Source organism: Salvelinus alpinus, chromosome 23 (genome assembly GCF_045679555.1).
Source record: "Salvelinus alpinus chromosome 23, SLU_Salpinus.1, whole genome shotgun sequence".
Taxonomy (NCBI): domain Eukaryota; kingdom Metazoa; phylum Chordata; class Actinopteri; order Salmoniformes; family Salmonidae; genus Salvelinus; species Salvelinus alpinus.
Window position 1 is genome coordinate 843,493 of NC_092108.1, and position 21,488 is coordinate 864,980.

Below are 21,488 nucleotides of genomic sequence, written 5' to 3' on the forward strand. Positions count from 1 at the left end.
GTATTGACGGTAACGGCAGCTTTCTTAGTTGTCTTCTGTGGATCTGGACGAGGCATCCGGCTCTTCGTCCTTCGTCTTCGTTGCTTCCTTTTGCGAATAATTGGGATGTCTGCCCTGTGGGGTGTTTGGAGAATATCGTGTGAGTCCAGCTTGTTGTTGTTGTTGAAGAAATCTTTGTCTAATCCGAGGTGAGTGATCGCTGTCCTGAAATCCAGAAGCTCTTTTCTTCCGTAAGATACGGTTGCAGAAACATTATGTACAAAATAAGTTACAAATAACGCGAAAAAAACAGATAATAGCACAATTGGTTAGGAGACCGTAAAACGGCGGGCCATCTCCTCCGGCGCCATTTTGATTCACAGGCCTCAGGACCAGTGGAGGGTAAACACTAAGGGCCAGTGGTGTGGTGGAGGGTAAACACTCGAACACAACACTGGGGGACTTTTTCACAAGAATAAAGGGTCCAAACGTCAAATCAAACAAGCTGATAGCGGCAATTCAGCACCACTGTAGTGGACAGCGGCAGAATCAGAATTCCGGGGTTCAGAACCACATGATGGTGGACAGTGGCTGTATCAAGTGGAGCCACTAACCTACGAACTCTGTTTTCTAGCCGGGTTCAGCCATTTTAGAAAATAGACCTCTCCATTGTATCACTGATAAATGACGGTGTAATGGATGAGCTGCAGCTCCACCTCTACCCAGCAGGCTGTTATAGAGTGCTCTCTTGTTCACAGTCCACAGTAGGTCTCACACACAGCTCATTAAAGTTACCTCAGACTTTTTCTATCAATACAATAGATCACTACCATCTCTCGCTCTCTCTCTCTCTCTCTCCCTCTCTCTCAACCACTGTGACTTATTACCTTAAAAGACAAGATAACTAATTTGTATAGTAATTAATTAATATACTTTTGCATATTTGCATTTGCAATTAGTGCAGTGAAGTGATTAGTGTGAGATGGGGAGTTTGACTCATATGCTGCTGCCACTGCTGTGTGTGTGTGTGTGTGTGTGTGTGTGTGTGTGTGTGTGTGTGTGTGTGTGTGTGTGTGTGTGTGTGTGTGTGTGTGTGTGTGTGTGTGTGTGTGTGTGTGTGTGTGTGTGTGTGTGTGTGTTCTCAGTCAACTTACCTGGTAAAATAAGGTGTTCTCAGTCAACTTACCTGGTAAAATAAGGTGTTCTCAGTCAACTTACCTGGTAAAATAATGTGTTAGTCAACTTACCTGGTAAAATAAGGTGTTCTCAGTCAACTTACCTGGTAAAATAATGTGTTCTCAGTCAACTTACCTGGTAAAATAATGTGTTAGTCAACTTACCTGGTACAATAAGGTGTTCTCAGTCAGCTTACCTGGTAAAATAATGTGTTAGTCAACTTACCTGGTAAAATAAGGTGTTAGTCAACTTACCTGGTAAAATAAGGTGTTCTCAGTCAACTTACCTGGTAAAATAATGTGTTAGTCAACTTACCTGGTACAATAAGGTGTTCTCAGTCAACTTACCTGGTAAAATAATGTGTTCTCAGTCAACTTACCTGGTAAAATAAGGTGTTCTCAGTCAACTTACCTGGTACAATAAGGTGTTCTCAGTCAACTTACCTGGTACAATAAGGTGTTCTCAGTCAACTTACCTGGTAAAATAAGGTGTTAGTCAACTTACCTGGTAAAATAAGGTGTTCTCAGTCAACTTACCTGGTACAATAAGGTGTTCTCAGTCAACTTATCTGGTACAATAAGGTGTTCTCAGTCAACTTACCTGGTAAAATAATGTGTTAGTCAACTTACCTGGTACAATAAGGTGTTCTCAGTCAACTTACCTGGTAAAATAATGTGTTCTCAGTCAACTTACCTGGTAAAATAAGGTGTTCTCAGTCAACTTACCTGGTACAATAAGGTGTTCTCAGTCAACTTACCTGGTAAAATAAGGTGTTAGTCAACTTACCTGGTAAAATAAGGTGTTCTCAGTCAACTTACCTGGTACAATAAGGTGTTCTCAGTCAACTTACCTGGTAAAATAAGATGTTCTCAGTCAACTTACCTGGTAAAATAAGGTGTTCTCAGTCAATTTACCTGGTAAAATAATGTGTTCTCAGTCAACTTACCTGGTAAAATAAGGTGTTCTCAGTCAACTTACCTGGTAAAATAAGGTGTTAGTCAACTTACCTGGTACAATAAGGTGTTCTCAGTCAATTTACCTGGTAAAATAAGGTGTTCTCAGTCAACTTACCTGGTAAAATAAGGTGTTCTCAGTCAACTTACCTGGTAAAATAAGGTGTTAGTCAACTTACCTGGTAAAATAAGGTGTTCTCAGTCAATTTACCTGGTAAAATAAGGTGTTAGTCAACTTACCTGGTAAAATAAGGTGTTCTCAGTCAACTTACCTGGTAAAATAAGGTGTTAGTCAACTTACCTGGTAAAATAAGGTGTTAGTCAACTTACCTGGTAAAATAAGGTGTTCTCAGTCAGCTTACCTGGTAAAATAAGGTGTTCTCAGTCAATTTACTTGGTAAAATAAGGTGTTCTCAGTCAACTTACCTGGTAAAATAAGGTGTTCTCAGTCAGCTTACCTGGTAAAATAAGGTGTTAGTCAACTTACCTGGTAAAATAAGGTGTTCTCAGTCAACTTACCTGGTAAAATAAGGATAAATAAAAAAAATCTAGTGTCAAAATTGACTACAAAGTGTAAATGGGATAAAGTCAGTTTGGAACCTCAGTGTGTCACAATTAGTAAATTCAGGTTGGATTTAGATTATAGTTATGTCAGCAAATCATGTTCCCTTTTGCCAGGCTCCAAGTGCAAATCATGTCCCCTTTTGCCAAGCTCCAAGTGCAAATCATGTCCCCTTTTGCCAATCTCCAAGTGCAAATCATGTCCCCTTTTGCCAAGCTCCAAGTGCAAATCATGTCCCCTTTTGCCAATCTCCAAGTGCAAATCATGTCCCCTTTTGCCAAGCTCCAAGTGCAAATCATGTCCCCTTTTGCCAGGCTCCAAGCTCCAAGTGCAAATCATGTTCCCTTTTGCCAGGCTCCAAGCTCCAAGTGCAAATCGCCCCTTCCCCCACTTTTCTTCCCTTCATTGAATGGGGCTCTGCTGTTGTTTTATCGCCCCAGGCCGTTTAAAATGTAATCATTTTTAGAATATGGCTGTAACGTAATAAAATGTGGAAAAAGTGAAGAGGTCTGAAGACTTTCCTAATGCATTGTCCATCTGTATAGAATGAGCTTGACCCGAGTTACAGCACTTAGGACACAGACGGCTTCATCAACAACGGTAACGTGTGTTATGGGAAAAGTTGTATTAAAAAAGACCCGGTTTGATAAACTAGTAGGCTAATTCCCATGCCAAGCAGATACAACTAGCAGTCATTTTGGTTGTGAAGTGCATGATCAAAAAGCTTTGTCCTTTATAACAAAATGCAATTTTCCACTTGTCTGTCTATTATATCACTCCGTCACAGGCCCCAGCTCATAAGATGAGGAAGTACATTGTTTATGAGAATCGCCTGCTGCAGTTGTTTGAGAGATGTGAGAGAGACTCTGCCTATTTATACAGATGGAGAGGACTTGTGCCTTTGCCAGACGCCAGCCTCGGCAGTTTGATGGGGAGACCGTAATGGGGCAGGTCAAATCAAATCAAATTTTATTGGTCACAGACACGTGTTTAGCAGATGTTATTGCTGTTCTATAGCTCTGACAGTGCAGTAACGTCTAACAAGTAATATCTAACAAGTAATATCTAACAAGTAACGTCTAACAAGTAATATCTAACAAGTAATATCTAACAAGTAATATCTAACAAGTAATATCTAACAAGTAATATCTAACAAGCAATATCTAACAAGTAATATCTAACAAGTAATATCTAACAAGTAATATCTAACAAGTAATATCTAACAAGTAATATCTAACAAGTAATATCTAACAAGTAATATCTAACAAGCAATATCTAACAAGTAATATCTAACAAGTAATATCTAACAAGTAATATCTAACAAGCAATATCTAACAAGTAATATCTAACAAGTAATATCTAACAAGCAATATCTAACAAGTAATATCTAACAAGTAATATCTAACAAGTAATATCTAACAAGTAATATCTAACAAGCAATATCTAACAAGTAATATCTAACAAGTAATATCTAACAAGTAATATCTAACAAGCAATATCTAACAAGTAATATCTAACAAGTAATATCTAACAAGCAATATCTAACAAGTAATATCTAACAAGTAATATCTAACAAGTAATATCTAACAAGCAATATCTAACAAGCAATATCTAACAAGTAATATCTAACAAGTAATATCTAACAAGTAATATCTAACAAGTAATATCTAACAAGTAATATCTAACAAGTAATATCTAACAAGCAATATCTAACAAGTAATATCTAACAAGTAATATCTAACAAGTAATATCTAACAAGCAATATCTAACAAGTAATATCTAACAAGTAATATCTAACAAGCAATATCTAACAAGTAATATCTAACAAGTAATATCTAACAAGTAATATCTAACAAGTAATATCTAACAAGCAATATCTAACAAGTAATATCTAACAAGTAATATCTAACAAGTAATATCTAACAAGCAATATCTAACAAGTAATATCTAACAAGTAATATCTAACAAGCAATATCTAACAAGTAATATCTAACAAGTAATATCTAACAAGTAATATCTAACAAGTAATATCTAACAAGTAACATCTAACAAGTAACATCTAACAAGTAATATCTAACAAGTAATATCTAACAAGTAATATCTAACAAGTAATGTCTAACAAGTAATATCTAACAAGTAATATCTAACAAGTAATATCTAACAAGTAATATCTAACAAGTAATATCTAACAAGTAATATCTAACAAGTAATATCTAACAAGTAATATCTAACAAGTAATATCTAACAAGTAACATCTAACAAGTAACATCTAACAAGTAATATCTAACAAGTAATATCTAACAAGTAATGTCTAACAAGTAATATCTAACAAGTAATATCTAACAAGTAATATCTAACAAGTAATATCTAACAAGTAATATCTAACAAGTAACATCTAACAAGTAATATCTAACAAGTAATATCTAACAAGTAATATCTAACAAGCAATATCTAACAAGTAATATCTAACAAGTAACATCTAACAAGTAACATCTAACAAGTAATATCTAACAAGTAATATCTAACAAGTAATATCTAACAAGTAATATCTAACAAGTAACATCTAACAAGTAACATCTAACAAGTAATATCTAACAAGTAATGTCTAACAAGTAATATCTAACAAGTAATATCTAACAAGTAATATCTAACAAGTAATATCTAACAAATTACACCAGATATACTAAATACACACAAATGTAAGTAGGAATGATTAAGACTATATACAGTTGAAGTCGTAAGTTTACATACACCTTAGCCAAATACATTTAAACTAAGTTTTTCACAATTCCTGACATTTAATCCGAGTAAAAATTCCCTGTCTTAGGTCAGTTAGGATCACCACTTTATTTTTAGAATGTGAAATGTCAGAATAATAGTAGAGAGAAGGATTTATTTCAGCTTTTATTTCTTTCATCATATTCCCAGTGGGTCAGAAGTTTACATACACTCAATTAGTACTTGGTAGCATTGCCTTTAAATTGTTTAACTTGGGTCAAACGTTTCGGGTAGCCTTCCACAAGCTTCCCGCAATAAGTTGGGTGAATTTTGGCCCATTCCTCCTGACAGAGCTGATGTAACTGAGTCAGGTTTGTAGGCCTCCTTGCTCGCACATGCTTTTTCAGTTCTGCCCACAAATTTCTATGTGATTGAGGTCAGTGCTTTGTGATGGCCACTCCGATACCTTGACTTTGCTGTCCTTAAGCCATTTTGCCACATCTTTGAAAGTATGCTTGGGGTCATTGTCCATTTGGAAGACCCATTTGCGACCAAGCTTTAACTTCCTGACTGATGTCTTGGGATGTTGCTTCAATATATCCACAACATTTTCCTTTCCTCATGATGCCATCTATTTTGTGAAGTGCACCAGTCCCTTCTGCAGCAAAGCACCCCCATAACATGATGCTGCCACCCCCGTGCTTCACGGTTGGGATGGTGTTCTTTGGCTTGCAAAGCCACCCCCTTTTTCCTCCAAACATAACGATTGTCATTATAGCCAAACAGTTCTATTTTTGTTTCATCAGACCAGAGGATATTTCTCCAAAAAGTATGATCTTTGTCCCCATGTGCAGTTGCAAACAGTAGTTGGGATTTTTTATGGCGGTTTTGGAGCAGTGTCTTCTTCCTTGCTGATCGGCCTTTCAGGTTATGTCGATATAGGACTCGTTTTACTGTGGATATAAATACTTTTGTACCTGTTTCCTCCAGCATCTTCACAAGGTCCTTTGTTGTTGTTCTGGGATCGATTTGCATTTTTCGCACCAAAGTACGTTCATCTCTAGGAGACAGAATGCGTCTCCTTCCTGAGCGGTATGACGGCTGTGTGGTCCCATGGTGTTTATACATGCGCACTATTGTTTATACAGATGAACGTGGTACCTTCAGGAGTTTGGAAATTGCTCCCAAAGATGAACCAGACTTGAGGAGGTCTACAACTTTTTTTCTGAGGTCTTGGCTGATTTCTTTTGATTTTCCCAAGATGTCAAGCAAAGAGGCACTGAGTTTGAAGGTAGGCCTTGAATACATCCACAGGTACACCTCCTATTGACTTGAATGATGTCAATTAGCCTATCAGAAGCTTCTAAATTCATGACATAATTTTCTGGAATTTTCCAAGCTGTTTAAAGGCACATTCAACTTAGTGTATGTAAACTTCTGACCCACTGGAATTGTGATACAGTGAATTATAAGTTAAATCATCTGTCTGCAAACAATTTTGGGAAAAATGAATTGTGTCATGCACAAAGTAGATGTCCTAACTGACTTTCCAAAACTATAGTTTGTTAACAAGACATTTGTGGAGTGGTTGAAAAACGAGTTTTAATGACTCCAACCTAAGTGTATGTAAACTTCTGACTTCAACTGTATGTTGTTCAGATTATACTAATGGACGAGCGATGTCACAGCGCAACGGACTAAGATACCGTAGAATAGTTTAGAAAACAGTATATACATATGAGATGAGTAATGCCAAAAATGTAAACATTATTAAGTGAATGAGATACCGTAGAATAGTTTAGAAAACAGTAGTGTGTTAAAGGTTTGACGTAATTTCCGGTCACAACTTGTAGACTTGTTTACGTGTTGCTGTGCGCTTTGTTGCTAACCTTACTTTGCTACCTGTCAACTTTACGGTTTTTACTTTTTAAATAAAACATTTATAAATGCATGGGAGGCTCACATAGAGCAATGGCAACATGGAACTATATTCCACATCAAGTAACTGATGCAAGCAGTAAAAATACACCTTGTGGAACAGCAAGGACTGTGAAGAGTCACACAAACACACATAACATCAGCCCCATACACACTATACACACGATACACCATAACATACACGTTACACACACTATACACTACATACAAATAACATACACACTATACACATAACATTATACACGTTATACACACCCATAACATACACTATGCGTACACACTATAAGGGGGTGGCAGGGTAGCCTAGTGGTTAGAGCATTGGGCCAGTAACTGAAAGGTTGCAAGATCGAATCCCTGAGCTGACAAGGTAAAACTATGTTGTTCTGCCCCTGAACAAGGCAGTTAACCCACTGTTCCCTGGGAGGCTGTCATTGAAAGTAACAATTTGTTCTTAGAACTTCTTAAGGCTAGGGACAACTTCCGGTGAAACTGGAGGGCGCGCAATTCATATAAATAATCATAAATATTATGGATATTAAACATTTAGGTATATACAAGTGTCTTATAACGGTTAAAAGCTTAAAGTCTTGTTAATCTAACTGCACTGTCCGATTTACAGTAGCTATTACAGCGAAAGCATGCCATGCCATTGTTTGAGGACGGCGACCCACATCAACATATTTTTCCCCCGGCACAGGTTTCATACGTTCACAAATAACGATTAAATATTCACTTACTTTTTGAAAATCTTTCCTCTGATTTATCATCCAAAGTGTCCCAGATATGACATGCAGTGTCGTTTTGTTAAATAAAATGCTTATTTATATCCCAAAAAGTCTGTTTAGTTGGCGCCATTGATTTCACTAATCCACTCGTTTAACAGCCAAGATAGGAATCCGAAAATCGACCCCTAAACTTTGTTTCAACAAGTCAAACTACGTTTCTATTCAAGCCTTAGATATCCTAAAATGTAATTAAACTATAATATTTCATACTAAAAGAAGTATGTTCAATAGGAAAACGATAATAGCAGGTGCGTGTCCTCTTCATCGCACGCGCATACACGAATTTCCAAGTCTGGGTCCCTGTGGTAAAACTCATATTTCTTCCTTGTTTTGGAAGAAACAAGCCTGAAACCTAGAACGAAGACTACTGACACCCAGTGGAAGCCATAGGAATTGAATACTGGGAGCTAGATTTAATTATTTTCCTGTATGCTCCATTGGAAGAGCATGGGCTCTCAATTCTTTTTTTATTCTGGTTGGTTTTTCTTTGTATTTTCTCCTACCATATCTATTGTGTTATAGTCTCCTACATTATATTAACATTTCTACAAACTTCAAAGTGTCTTCTTTCCAATGGTACCAATTATATGCATATCCTGGCTTCAGGGCCTGAGCAACAGGCAGTTTCCTTTGGGCAAGTCAGTCAGGCGGAAATTGAGAAAAAAAGACCCTAGCCATAAGTTTTCTAGTTAAATAAAGGTTAAAAAAAATGTAAAACACACTATACACACGTACACCTGGATAGTGGGCTGTAGTAGAGTAGTGGCCTGAGGACTTAATGTATTGTGAAATCTGTAGTAAAATGTATGTTAATGTTTAAAAAGTGTATTATAATGTATATTACTGCCTTCATTTTTGATGGACCCCAGGAAGAGAAGCTGCTGCATAAACAGGAACTAATGGGGATCCATAATAAACCCCAGGAAGAGTAGCTGCTGCCTTGGCAGGAACTAATGGGGATCCATAATAAACCCCAGGAAGAGTAGCTGCTGCATAAACAGGAACTAATGGGGATCCATAATAAACCCCAGGAAGAGTAGCTGCTGCATAAACAGGAACTAATGGGGATCCATAATAAACCACAGGAAGAGTAGCTGCTGCCTTGACAGGAACTAATGGGGATCCATAATAAACCCCAGGAAGAGTAGCTGCTGCCTTGGCAGGAACTAATGGGGATCCATAATAAACCGCAGGAAGTGTAGCTGCTGCATAAACAGGAACTAATGGGGATCCATAATAAACCCCAGGAAGAGTAGCTGCTGCCTTGGCAGGAACTAATGGGGATCCATAATAAACCCCAGGAAGAGTAGCTGCTGCCTTGGCAGGAACTAATGGGGATCCATAATAAACCCCCAGGAAGAGTAGCTGCTGCCTTGGCAGGAACTAATGGGGATCCATAATAAACCACAGGAAGAGTAGCTGCTGCCTGGGACAGGAACTAATGGGGATCCATAATAAACCCCCAGGAAGAGTAGCTGCTGCCTTGGCAGGAACTAATGGGGATCCATAATAAACCCCAGGAAGAGTAGCTGCTGCCTTGGCAGGAACTAATGGGGATCCATAATAAACCCCAGGAAGAGTAGCTGCTGCCTTGGCAGGAACGAATGGGGATCCATAATAAACCCCAGGAAGAGTAGCTGCTGCCTTGACAGGAACGAATGAGGATCCATAATAAACCCCAGGAAGAGTAGCTGCTGCCTTGGCAGGAACTAATGGGGATCCATAATAAACCCCAGGAAGTGTAGCTGCTGCATAAACAGGAACTAATGGGGATCCATAATAAACCCCAGGAAGAGTAGCTGCTGCCTTGGCAGGAACTAATGGGGATCCATAATAAACCCCAGGAAGAGTAGCTGCTGCCTTGGCAGGAACTAATGGGGATCCATAATAAACCCCCAGGAAGAGTAGCTGCTGCCTTGGCAGGAACTAATGGGGATCCATAATAAACCACAGGAAGAGTAGCTGCTGCCTGGGACAGGAACTAATGGGGATCCATAATAAACCCCCAGGAAGAGTAGCTGCTGCCTTGGCAGGAACTAATGGGGATCCATAATAAACCCCAGGAAGAGTAGCTGCTGCCTTGGCAGGAACTAATGGGGATCCATAATAAACCCCAGGAAGAGTAGCTGCTGCTTTGGCAGGAACTAATGGGGATCCATAATAAACCCCCAGGAAGAGTAGCTGCTGCCTTGGCAGGAACTAATGGGGATCCATAATAAACCCCAGGAAGAGTAGCTGCTGCCTTGGCAGGAACGAATGGGGATCCATAATAAACCCCAGGAAGAGTAGCTGCTGCCTTGACAGGAACGAATGAGGATCCATAATAAACCCCAGGAAGAGTAGCTGCTGCATAAACAGGAACGAATGAGGATCCATAATAAATACAAATACATCTGCCTGATAGATTAAGATAAAATGTGACTTTTGGTTAGAATATGACTTTTGGTTCAAATGTGTTACTTTCAAATCAAACGTTTAAGTTGTTTTTTCTCAACTCTGTAAAACATAAACTCAGTCAGCTTCGTCACTCCTTCTGATAGAATGATCTGATAGAATGTTCTGATAGAATGATCTGATAGAATGATCTGATAGAATGATCTGATAGAATGACCTGATAGAATGATCTGATAGAATGATCTGATAGAATGACCTGATAGAATGTTCTGATAGAATGACCTGATAGAATGACCTGATAGAATGACCTGATAGAATGACCTGATAGAATGATCTGATAGAATGACCTGATAGAATGACCTGATAGAATGACCTGATAGAATGACCTGATAGAATGATCTGATAGAATGACCTGATAGAATGTTCTGATAGAATGACCTGATAGAATGACCTGATAGAATGACCTGATAGAATGACCTGATAGAATGATCTGATAGAATGACCTGATAGAATGTTCTGATAGAATGACCTGATAGAATGACCTGATAGAATGACCTGATAGAATGACCTGATAGAATGATCTGATAGAATGACCTGATAGAATGATCTGATAGAATGACCTGATAGAATGACCTGATAGAATGATCTGATAGAATGATCTGATAGAATGATCTGATAGAATGATCTGATAGAATGATCTGATAGAATGATCTGATAGAATGATCTGATAGAATGATCTGATAGAATGACCTGATATAGAATGACCTGATATAGAATGACCTGATAGAATGACCTGATATATAATGATCTGATAGAATGTTCTGATAGAATGATCTGATAGAATGATCTGATAGAATGATCTGATAGAATGATCTGATAGAATGATCTGATAGAATGACCTGATAGAATGTTCTGATAGAATGACCTGATAGAATGACCTGATAGAATGACCTGATAGAATGACCTGATAGAATGATCTGATAGAATGACCTGATAGAATGACCTGATAGAATGACCTGATAGAATGATCTGATAGAATGACCTGATAGAATGTTCTGATAGAATGACCTGATAGAATGACCTGATAGAATGACCTGATAGAATGACCTGATAGAATGATCTGATAGAATGACCTGATAGAATGTTCTGATAGAATGACCTGATAGAATGACCTGATAGAATGACCTGATAGAATGACCTGATAGAATGATCTGATAGAATGACCTGATAGAATGATCTGATAGAATGACCTGATAGAATGACCTGATAGAATGATCTGATAGAATGATCTGATAGAATGATCTGATAGAATGACCTGATAGAATGATCTGATAGAATGATCTGATAGAATGATCTGATAGAATGACCTGATAGAATGATCTGATAGAATGATCTGATAGAATGATCTGATAGAATGACCTGATAGAATGATCTGATAGAATGATCTGATAGAATGACCTGATAGAATGACCTGATAGAATGATCTGATAGAATGATCTGATAGAATGATCTGATAGAATGACCTGATAGAATGATCTGATAGAATGATCTGATAGAATGATCTGATAGAATGATCTGATAGAATGATCTGATAGAATGATCTGATAGAATGATCTGATAGAATGATCTGATAGAATGATCTGATAGAATGACCTGATATAGAATGACCTGATATAGAATGACCTGATAGAATGACCTGATATATAATGATCTGATAGAATGATCTGATAGAATGATCTGATAGAATGATCTGATAGAATGATCTGATAGAATGACCTGATAGAATGTTCTGATAGAATGACCTGATAGAATGACCTGATAGAATGACCTGATATATAATGATCTGATAGAATGATCTGATAGAATGATCTGATAGAATGACCTGATAGAATGACCTGATATATAATGATCTGATAGAATGATCTGATAGAATGACCTGATAGAATGACCTGATATATAATGATCTGATAGAATGATCTGATAGAATGATCTGATAGAATGATCTGATAGAATGATCTGATAGAATGATCTGATAGAATGATCTGATAGAATGACCTGATAGAATGACCTGATATATAATGATCTGATAGAATGATCTGATAGAATGATCTGATAGAATGATCTGATAGAATGATCTGATAGAATGATCTGATAGAATGATCTGATAGAATGACCTGATAGAATGTTCTGATAGAATGACCTGATAGAATGACCTGATAGAATGACCTGATAGAATGACCTGATAGAATGATCTGATAGAATGACCTGATAGAATGACCTGATAGAATGGTCTGATAGAATGATCTGATAGAATGACCTGATAGAATGACCTGATAGAATGATCTGATAGAATGATCTGATAGAATGATCTGATAGAATGGTCTGATAGAATGACCTGATAGAATGACCTGATAGAATGACCTGATAGAATGATCTGATAGAATGACCTGATAGAATGATCTGATAGAATGACCTGATAGAATGATCTGATAGAATGATCTGATAGAATGATCTGATAGAATGACCTGATAGAATGACCTGATAGAATGGTCTGATAGAATGATCTGATAGAATGATCTGATAGAATGATCTGATAGAATGACCTGATAGAATGATCTGATAGAATGATCTGATAGAATGATCTGATAGAATGTTCTGATAGAATGACCTGATAGAATGACCTGATAGAATGACCTGATAGAATGATCTGATAGAATGTTCTGATAGAATGATCTGATAGAATGACCTGATAGAATGATCTGATAGAATGATCTGATAGAATGACCTGATAGAATGATCTGATAGAATGACCTGATAGAATGACCTGATAGAATGATCTGATAGAATGACCTGATAGAATGACCTGATATATAATGATCTGATAGAATGATCTGATAGAATGATCTGATAGAATGATCTGATAGAATGATCTGATAGAATGATCTGATAGAATGATCTGATAGAATGATCTGATAGAATGACCTGATAGAATGTTCTGATAGAATGACCTGATGGAATGACCTGATAGAATGACCTGATAGAATGACCTGATAGAATGATCTGATAGAATGACCTGATAGAATGACCTGATAGAATGGTCTGATAGAATGATCTGATAGAATGACCTGATAGAATGACCTGATAGAATGATCTGATAGAATGATCTGATAGAATGATCTGATAGAATGGTCTGATAGAATGACCTGATAGAATGACCTGATAGAATGACCTGATAGAATGATCTGATAGAATGACCTGATAGAATGACCTGATAGAATGACCTGATAGAATGATCTGATAGAATGATCTGATAGAATGACCTGATAGAATGATCTGATAGAATGATCTGATAGAATGTTCTGATAGAATGACCTGATAGAATGACCTGATAGAATGACCTGATAGAATGATCTGATAGAATGTTCTGATAGAATGATCTGATAGAATGACCTGATAGAATGACCTGATAGAATGACCTGATAAAATGATCTGATAGAATGTTCTGATAGAATGACCTGATAGAATGACCTGATAGAATGGTCTGATAGAATGATCTGATAGAATGATCTGATAGAATGATCTGATAGAATGACCTGATAGAATGATCTGATAGAATGATCTGATAGAATGATCTGATAGAATGTTCTGATAGAATGACCTGATAGAATGACCTGATAGAATGACCTGATAGAATGATCTGATAGAATGTTCTGATAGAATGATCTGATAGAATGACCTGATAGAATGACCTGATAGAATGACCTGATAGAATGATCTGATAGAATGATCTGATAGAATGACCTGATAGAATGATCTGATAGAATGATCTGATAGAATGACCTGATAGAATGATCTGATAGAATGACCTGATAGAATGACCTGATAGAATGATCTGATAGAATGACCTGATAGAATGATCTGATAGAATGATCTGATAGAATGACCTGATAGAATGATCTGATAGAATGATCTGATAGAATGACCTGATAGAATGATCTGATAGAATGATCTGATAGAATGACCTGATAGAATGATCTGATAGAATGATCTGATAGAATGATCTGATAGAATGATCTGATAGAATGACCTGATAGAATGATCTGATAGAGCGACCTGATAGAATGATCTGATAGAATGACCTGATAGAATGATCTGATAGAATGATCTGATAGAATGACCTGATAGAATGATCTGATAGAATGATCTGATAGAATGACCTGATAGAATGATCTGATAGAATGATCTGATAGAATGACCTGATAGAATGATCTGATAGAATGACCTGATAGAATGATCTGATAGAATGATCTGATAGAATGACCTGATAGAATGATCTGATAGAATGACCTGATAGAATGATCTGATAGAATGACCTGATAGAATGATCTGATAGAATGACCTGATAGAATGATCTGATAGAATGATCTGATAGAATCTGATAGAATGACCTGATAGAATGACCTGATAGAATGACCTGATATATAATGATCTGATAGAATGATCTGATAGAATGATCTGATAGAATGATCTGATAGAATGATCTGATAGAATGACCTGATAGAATGACCTGATATATAATGATCTGATAGAATGATCTGATAGAATGACCTGATAGAATGACCTGATATATAATGATCTGATAGAATGATCTGATAGAATGATCTGATAGAATGATCTGATAGAATGATCTGATAGAATGATCTGATAGAATGACCTGATAGAATGACCTGATATATAATGATCTGATAGAATGATCTGATAGAATGATCTGATAGAATGATCTGATAGAATGATCTGATAGAATGATCTGATAGAATGATCTGATAGAATGACCTGATAGAATGTTCTGATAGAATGACCTGATAGAATGACCTGATAGAATGACCTGATAGAATGACCTGATAGAATGATCTGATAGAATGACCTGATAGAATGACCTGATAGAATGGTCTGATAGAATGATCTGATAGAATGACCTGATAGAATGACCTGATAGAATGATCTGATAGAATGATCTGATAGAATGATCTGATAGAATGATCTGATAGAATGGTCTGATAGAATGACCTGATAGAATGATCTGATAGAATGACCTGATAGAATGATCTGATAGAATGACCTGATAGAATGATCTGATAGAATGACCTGATAGAATGATCTGATAGAATGACCTGATAGAATGATCTGATAGAATGACCTGATAGAATGATCTGATAGAATGACCTGATAGAATGATCTGATAGAATGACCTGATAGAATGATCTGATAGAATGATCTGATAGAATGATCTGATAGAATGATCTGATAGAATGACCTGATAGAATGATCTGATAGAATGACCTGATAGAATGATCTGATAGAATGATCTGATAGAATGATCTGATAGAATGATCTGATAGAATGACCTGATAGAATGATCTGATAGAATGATCTGATAGAATGATCTGATAGAATGATCTGATAGAATGACCTGATAGAATGATCTGATAGAATGACCTGATAGAATGATCTGATAGAATGATCTGATAGAATGATCTGATAGAATGATCTGATAGAATGACCTGATAGAATGATCTGATAGAATGACCTGATAGAATGATCTGATAGAATGATCTGATAGAATGATCTGATAGAATGATCTGATAGAATGACCTGATAGAATGATCTGATAGAATGATCTGATAGAATGACCTGATAGAATGATCTGATAGAATAACCTGATAGAATGATCTGATAGAATGATCTGATAGAATGACCTGATAGAATGATCTGATAGAATGACCTGATAGAATGATCTGATAGAATGACCTGATAGAATGACCTGATAGAATGATCTGATAGAATGACCTGATAGAATGATCTGATAGAATGATCTGATAGAATGATCTGATAGAATGATCTGATAGAATGATCTGATAGAATGACCTGATAGAATGATCTGATAGAATGACCTGATAGAATGATCTGATAGAATGATCTGATAGAATGATCTGATAGAATGATCTGATAGAATGACCTGATAGAATGATCTGATAGAATGATCTGATAGAATGACCTGATAGAATGATCTGATAGAATAACCTGATAGAATGATCTGATAGAATGATCTGATAGAATGACCTGATAGAATGACCTGATAGAATGATCTGATAGAATGACCTGATAGAATGATCTGATAGAATGACCTGATAGAATGATCTGATAGAATGATCTGATAGAATGACCTGATAGAATGATCTGATAGAATGATCTGATAGAATGATCTGATAGAATGACCTGATAGAATGATCTGATAGAATGATCTGATAGAATGACCTGATAGAATGATCTGATAGAATGACCTGATAGAATGATCTGATAGAATGATCTGATAGAATGACCTGATAGAATGATCTGATAGAATGATCTGATAGAATGACCTGATAGAATGATCTGATAGAATGATCTGATAGAATGATCTGATAGAATGATCTGATAGAATGATCTGATAGAATGATCTGATAGAATGATCTGATAGAATGACCTGATAGAATGATCTGATAGAATGATCTGATAGAATGACCTGATAGAATGATCTGATAGAATGATCTGATAGAATGACCTGATAGAATGATCTGATAGAATGACCTGATAGAATGATCTGATATAATGATCTGATAGAATGACCTGATAGAATGATCTGATAGAATGACCTGATAGAATGATCTGATAGAATGATCTGATAGAATGACCTGATAGAATGATCTGATAGAATGACCTGATAGAATGACCTGATAGAATGACCTGATAGAATGACCTGATAGAATGACCTGATAGAATGACCTGATAGAATGACCTGATAGAATGACCTGATAGAATGATCTGATAGAATGATCTGATAGAATGACCTGATAGAATGATCTGATAGAATGATCTGATAGAATGATCTGATAGAATGATCTGATAGAATGACCTGATAGAATGACCTGATAGAATGATCTGATAGAATGACCTGATAGAATGACCTGATAGAATGATCTGATAGAATGATCTGATAGAATGATCTGATAGAATGACCTGATAGAATGACCTGATAGAATGATCTGATAGAATGACCTGATAGAATGACCTGATAGAATGATCTGATAGAATGATCTGATAGAATGATCTGATAGAATGACCTGATAGAATGACCTGATAGAATGACCTGATAGAATGATCTGATAGAATGATCTGATAGAATGATCTGATAGAATGATCTGATAGAATGACCTGATAGAATGACCTGATAGAATGACCTGATAGAATGACCTGATAGAATGATCTGATAGAATGACCTGATAGAATGATCTGATAGAATGACCTGATAGAATGACCTGATAGAATGACCTGATAGAATGACCTGATAGAATGACCTGATAGAATGTTCTGATAGAATGACCTGATAGAATGACCTGATAGAATGACCTGATAGAATGACCTGATATAGAATGACCTGATAGAATGACCTGATAGAATGACCTGATAGAATGACCTGATAGAATGACCTGATAGAATGACCTGATAGAATGTTCTGATAGAATGACCTGATAGAATGACCTGATAGAATGACCTGATAGAATGACCTGATATAGAATGACCTGATAGAATGACCTGATAGAATGTTCTGATAGAATGACCTGATAGAATGATCTGATAGAATGACCTGATAGAATGATCTGATATAGAATGACCTGATAGAATGATCTGATATAGAATGACCTGATAGAATGATCTGATAGAATGTTCTGATAGAATGACCTGATAGAATGATCTGATATAGAATGACCTGATAGAATGATCTGATATAGAATGACCTGATAGAATGATCTGATATAGAATGACCTGATAGAATGATCTGATATAGAATGACCTGATAGAATGTTCTGATAGAATGATCTGATAGAATGACCTGATAGAATGACCTGATAGAATGATCTGATAGAATGATCTGATAGAATGATCTGATAGAATGATCTGATAGAATGATCTGATAGAATGACCTGATAGAATGTTCTGATAGAATGACCTGATGGAATGACCTGATAGAATGACCTGATAGAATGACCTGATAGAATGATCTGATAGAATGACCTGATAGAATGACCTGATAGAATGGTCTGATAGAATGATCTGATAGAATGACCTGATAGAATGACCTGATAGAATGATCTGATAGAATGATCTGATAGAATGATCTGATAGAATGATCTGATAGAATGGTCTGATAGAATGACCTGATAGAATGACCTGATAGAATGACCTGATAGAATGATCTGATAGAATGACCTGATAGAATGACCTGATAGAATGACCTGATAGAATGATCTGATAGAATGATCTGATAGAATGACCTGATAGAATGATCTGATAGAATGATCTGATAGAATGTTCTGATAGAATGACCTGATAGAATGACCTGATAGAATGACCTGATAGAATGATCTGATAGAATGTTCTGATAGAATGATCTGATAGAATGACCTGATAGAATGACCTGATAGAATGACCTGATAAAATGATCTGATAGAATGTTCTGATAGAATGACCTGATAGAATGACCTGATAGAATGACCTGATAGAATGATCTGATAGAATGTTCTGATAGAATGATCTGATAGAATGACCTGATAGAATGACCTGATAGAATGACCTGATAGAATGATCTGATAGAATGATCTGATAGAATGACCTGATAGAATGATCTGATAGAATGATCTGATAGAATGACCTGATAGAATGATCTGATAGAATGACCTGATAGAATGACCTGATAGAATGATCTGATAGAATGACCTGATAGAATGATCTGATAGAATGATCTGATAGAATGACCTGATAGAATGATCTGATAGAATGATCTGATAGAATGACCTGATAGAATGATCTGATAGAATGACCTGATAGATTGATCTGATAGAATGATCTGATAGAATGACCTGATATAATGATCTGATAGAATGACCTGATAGAATGATCTGATAGAATGACCTGATAGAATGATCTGATAGAATGATCTGATAGAATGACCTGATAGAATGATCTGATAGAATGACCCGATAGAATGATCTGATAGAATGATCTGATAGAATGACCTGATAGAATGATCTGATAGAATGACCTGATAGAATGATCTGATAGAATGATCTGATAGAATGATCTGATAGAATGACCTGATAGAATGATCTGATAGAATGACCTGATAGAATGATCTGATAGAATGACCTGATAGAATGATCTGATAGAATGATCTGATAGAATGATCTGATAGAATGATCTGATAGAATGATCTGATAGAATGACCTGATAGAATGATCTGATAGAATGACCTGATAGAATGATCTGATAGAATGATCTGATAGAATGATCTGATAGAATGATCTGATAGAATGACCTGATAGAATGATCTGATAGAATGATCTGATAGAATGACCTGATAGAATGATCTGATAGAATAACCTGATAGAATGATCTGATAGAATGATCTGATAGAATGACCTGATAGAATGACCTGATAGAATGATCTGATAGAATGACCTGATAGAATGATCTGATAGAATGACCTGATAGAATGATCTGATAGAATGATCTGATAGAATGACCTGATAGAATGATCTGATAGAATGATCTGATAGAATGATCTGATAGAATGACCTGATAGAATGATCTGATAGAATGATCTGATAGAATGACCTGATAGAATGATCTGATAGAATGACCTGATAGAATGATCTGATAGAATGATCTGATAGAATGACCTGATAGAATGATCTGATAGAATGATCTGATAGAATGACCTGATAGAATGATCTGATAGAATGATCTGATAGAATGATCTGATAGAATGATCTGATAGAATGATCTGATAGAATGATCTGATAGAATGATCTGATAGAATGACCTGATAGAATGATCTGATAGAATGATCTGATAGAATGACCTGATAGAATGATCTGATAGAATGATCTGATAGAATGACCTGATAGAATGATCTGATAGAATGACCTGATAGAATGATCTGATATAATGATCTGATAGAATGACCTGATAGAATGATCTGATAGAATGACCTGATAGAATGATCTGATAGAATGATCTGATAGAATGACCTGATAGAATGATCTGATAGAATGACCTGATAGAATGACCTGATAGAATGACCTGATAGAATGACCTGATAGAATGACCTGATAGAATGACCTGATAGAATGACCTGATAGAATGACCTGATAGAATGATCTGATAGAATGATCTGATAGAATGACCTGATAGAATGATCTGATAGAATGATCTGATAGAATGATCTGATAGAATGATCTGATAGAATGACCTGATAGAATGACCTGATAGAATGATCTGATAGAATGACCTGATAGAATGACCTGATAGAATGATCTGATAGAATGATCTGATAGAATGATCTGATAGAATGACCTGATAGAATGACCTGATAGAATGATCTGATAGAATGACCTGATAGAATGACCTGATAGAATGATCTGATAGAATGATCTGATAGAATGATCTGATAGAATGACCTGATAGAATGACCTGATAGAATGACCTGATAGAATGATCTGATAGAATGATCTGATAGAATGATCTGATAGAATGATCTGATAGAATGACCTGATAGAATGACCTGATAGAATGACCTGATAGAATGACCTGATAGAATGATCTGATAGAATGACCTGATAGAATGATCTGATAGAATGACCTGATAGAATGACCTGATAGAATGACCTGATAGAATGACCTGATAGAATGACCTGATAGAATGTTCTGATAGAATGACCTGATAGAATGACCTGATAGAATGACCTGATAGAATGACCTGATATAGAATGACCTGATAGAATGACCTGATAGAATGTTCTGATAGAATGACCTGATAGAATGATCTGATAGAATGACCTGATAGAATGATCTGATATAGAATGACCTGATAGAATGATCTGATAT